This window comes from Triticum aestivum, chromosome 5D, assembly GCF_018294505.1.
Source record: "Triticum aestivum cultivar Chinese Spring chromosome 5D, IWGSC CS RefSeq v2.1, whole genome shotgun sequence".
Classification (NCBI taxonomy): domain Eukaryota; kingdom Viridiplantae; phylum Streptophyta; class Magnoliopsida; order Poales; family Poaceae; genus Triticum; species Triticum aestivum.
In genome coordinates this window covers 404,119,897-404,124,130 of record NC_057808.1, presented here as the reverse complement: position 1 = coordinate 404,124,130, position 4,234 = coordinate 404,119,897, and positions in this window count along the sequence as shown.

Sequence of the window (4,234 nt, the reverse complement as noted above, 5' to 3'; positions counted from 1 at the left end):
ATCACCTATTCTTCTCTATACTGCTTGCATTAGAGTAGTGTAGCATGTTACTGCTTTCCGTTAATCCTATCCTGATGCATAGCCTGTCATTGTTGCTACAGTTGGTACCCTTACCTGCTATCCTACTGCTTAGTATAGGATGCTAGTGTTCCATCAGTGGCCCTACACTCTTGTCCGTCTGCCATGCTATACTACTGGGCCGTGATCACTTCAGGAGGTGATCACGGGTATATACTATATACATTATATACATGACACATGTGGCGACTAAAGTCAGGTCGGCTCGTTGAGTACCCGCAAGTGATTCTGATGAGGGGGCTGAAAGGATAGGTGGCTCCACCCCGGTAGAAGTGGGCCTGGGTTCCTGACGGCCCCCGACTGTTACTTTGTGGCGGAGCGACAGGGCAGGTTGAGACCACCTAGGAGAGAGGTGGGCCTGGCCCTGGTCGGCGTTCGCAGATACTTAACACGCTTAACGAGATCTTGGTATTTGATCTGAGTCTGGCCATTTGGTCTATACGCACTAACCATCTACGCGGGAGTAGTTATGGGTATCCCAGCGTCGTGGTATCAGCCGAAGCCTTCGTGACGTCAGCGACTGAGTGGCGCGTGCCGGATTGCACTGGAACGCCACTAGGCTAGGTCTGCTTCCGGCCGCGTACGCAACGTGCAGGTGTGCATAGGGCGATGGGCCCAGACCCCTGCGCGCATAGGGTTAGACCGGCGTGCTGACCTCTCTGTTGTGCTTAGGTGGGGCTGCGACGTGTTGATCTTACGAGGCCGGGCATGACCCAGTAAAGTGTGTCTGGCCAAATGGGATCGAGCGTGTTGGGTTATGTGGTGCACCCCTGCAGGGAAGTTTATCTATTCGAATAGTCGTGTCCCTCGGTAAAAGGACGACCCGGAGTTGTACCTTGACCTTATGACAACTAGAACTGGATACTTAATAAAACACACCCTTCCAAGTGCCAGATATAACCCGGTGATCGCTCTCTATTAGGGCGACGAGGAGGGGATCGCCGGGTAGGATTATGCTATGCGATGCTACTTGGAGGACTTCAATCTACTCTCTTCTACATGCTGCAAGATGGAGGCTGCCAGAAGCGTACTCTTCAACAGGATTAGCTATCCCCCTCTTATTCTGGCATTCTGCAGTTCAGTCCACTGATATGGCCCTTTACACATATACCCATGCATATGCAGTGTAGCTCCTTGCTTGCGAGTACTTTGGATGAGTACTCACGGTTGCTTTTCTCCCTCTTTTCCCCTTTCTGTACCTGGTTGTCGCAACCAGATGCTGGAGTCCAGGAGCTAGAGATCCCGAGGATGATTCTACATGGAGTTCGGCTTCGAGGAGTAGTTAGGAGGTCCCAGGCAGGAGGCCTTGCCTTTTCGATCGTTGCTACTTTTGTGCTAGCCTTCTTAAGGCAAACTTGTTTAACTTATGTCTGTACTCAGATATTGTTGCTTCCGCTGACTCGTCTGTGATCGAGCACTTGTAATTGAGCCCTCGAGGCCCCTAGCTTGTATTATGATGCTTGTATGACTTATTTATGTTTTAGAGTTGTGTTGTGATATCTTCCCGTGAGTCCCTGATCTTGATCGTACACATTTGCGTGCATGATTAGTGTACGGTCAAATCGGGGGCGTCACACTTCTCTAGAGGCTTGAGAGATGGACCGAATCTGTACTGCCTCCCGCCTCTGGCTATACTGTTAGACGCCGGAGCATCCGGAGTGGCGGCGGCTATCTTCCTTTGTTGCTTACGAGGCGGAGAAGGAGGCGGAGTGCTACGACGCGCCAGAGCAGCCAGAGCGGCGGCGGCTGTCTTCCGTCGTTACTGACTAGTCGGAGGAGGAGGCGGGCTGCTCGGACGCGCCGGAGCAGGCGGAGAAGGAGGCGGAGTGCCGCCACGCACCGGAGCAGCCGAAGAAGTGTGACGTTCGGATAATTAAGCTACAGTAACCCTCTACTAATGATGCCACGTCACCTCGGTTACTGTTGATAAACGCGCGTTAATTTGAAACCGATTCAAATTCAAAATCAAGTCAAACGGTAAATGTTTTCAAATATTAAAATAAAAATGTTCGAGATGTTGCAAATATTCACTAACTCTTTTTCATTTAGAAACCAACATTATTTAAGTTGCTAAAATGCCCCTAGGAATTAAACAGTGGAACAACAACCATTTAATGAACCTATTCCTTTTCAAAAAATTACTTAAACTATTCAAAGTGCCCTGAAACTTTTTGTAAAGCACCACAATAATGTACATAATTTATGTGGCAGGTTTCATATATATAAAAATTGATTTGGTGGACCAATTAAATATAAAACAGTAGCTAGAGCATAATACCAGCAAGATATTAGGAAAAGGGCCAAGTGCATAGTGTGCACTTGAGCCCACTGGCTACAGTACCGGCCCATTCCACGAGGAGGCCATCCTCAACCTCCTGTTCATGCCTGTCACCGTGGAGGCAGCACGCCCGTTCGAACCGCTGATGAGCACGTGTCGATCATCCGCGGCCCTAAGGAGGGGATAAGGTCTCCCTCGACGCCCCTCGACCCCCTTGCAACCCTAGACCACCTCACTTTCCCCCTCTCCCGCCCTCTCTCTCGATTTTGGCGGCGCCCGAAACATCCACCGCCATGGCCGCCGTGGCCCTCGCGCTCCCCGTCACCCCCGAGCCCAGCTTGTCCGTCCAAGACCCCGTCGTGCTTGGCTACATTGTCCGTGCCCACCGGACCGAGTCGGGAGCCATCGCTGCGTAGCCCACGACACCGTCTTCTTCCTCTGCCTCGCCGGCGAACCTCGTCGATTCCGGCCGTCACTGCTGCTCCCGAACCCCGATGAGCCTTTCTTGCGATCCAAGGTGAGCTCCCGCTCGTAACCCCTCTCTGCCCCGTTCGATTTGGTGCCCATAGCCACCGACGCCATCGGAGGCAAAGCTCCTTGCCGCCGGGCATGGCGCAGCCGTGGCCACAGCCGCTATAGCTCGCGTCCAAGCACGACGTCGTGCTCCTTGCCTTCCCCGTCTTCCAATGCGACCCCTACCTCCTCTCCCCATGCCCTGCATCGCCGATGGCCAAGCGCGCCCGAAGCCGCCGCCGCTCCACCTCGTCGTCGGCATTGAACCCGGCCACTATGGCCCGCCACCGCACCGCCTGCTGCTGCTCCCCGTCGCCCCGGACCTCCAGCGCCCTGCAGAGATCCGTTGCCCGCGCGCTGCTCGCTTGCTGCCCTCTTGTTGCCGCCCGCCGCCTCCGCTCGCCGCTGCCTGTTGCCCCACTGCTTCTGCTGCTCTGCTCCCGTTACGGCTTGCTACGTTGCTGCTACTAGCTGCCGCTCTGCTACCGCCCAGCCGCGCCTGCATTGCCTCCGCCTGGCCTCGTCGGCGCTCCTGTCGACCAGCGCTCCGGCCGTCGCCGGCTCTCTCACATGGCCCCGACCTCGCCTCGCTACCAGGGCGGGCGGCGGCTTCGCCCGCTGCCCACTTGCCCGCTCACCCGCTAAGCCTCGCTGCGCCTATGACATATGGGTCCCGGCGCCCAAAAAGAGAAAGAAAATATAATAATAATAACATTAATTAATTGGTAATTTCATTAACAAACTTAAATAATTTCCTAATTAGCCAACTAATTAGTTAGTTAACTTAGTTAAACTAATAGATAAACCTAAACAGTCAATGACAGGGGGACCCCACCCCCTATTGACTAGTCAAACATTGACTGGTCAACTGGGTCCCCCTGGCCCGCATGTCAGCCTCTGTGTACATTCTGTGTACAGAGGGCGGGGTACCCATCGCATTTTGTCTATTAATTTCGAATTAATAATAATTTCAGAAATTGAATTAAAACTTGGAAAAATTTATATAAAATAATTCGTAGCTCGGATGAAAATGTCTTATACATGAAAGTTGCTCAGAAAGAAGAGACGAATCCAAATATGCAGTCCGTTCTTTCGGCACGCATCCCTAGCATAGCGAACCTGCAACTCCCTCCGGTCCGTTTGTCCGAAAACATGAAACACCGGGAATACTTTCCCGGATGTTTCCCCCCTTCGCCGGTATCGCCTACTACTGCGTTAGGTCAACCCTAGCACCGCGTATTGCCATGTTATGCTTTGTGATGCTTTGATTGCTCTGCTATTTATTGTGTTCCCCCTTCGTTACTTCTTTTCGATAGACCCCGAGACTGCCGGCGACCCCCAGTTCGACTACGGTGTTGACGACCC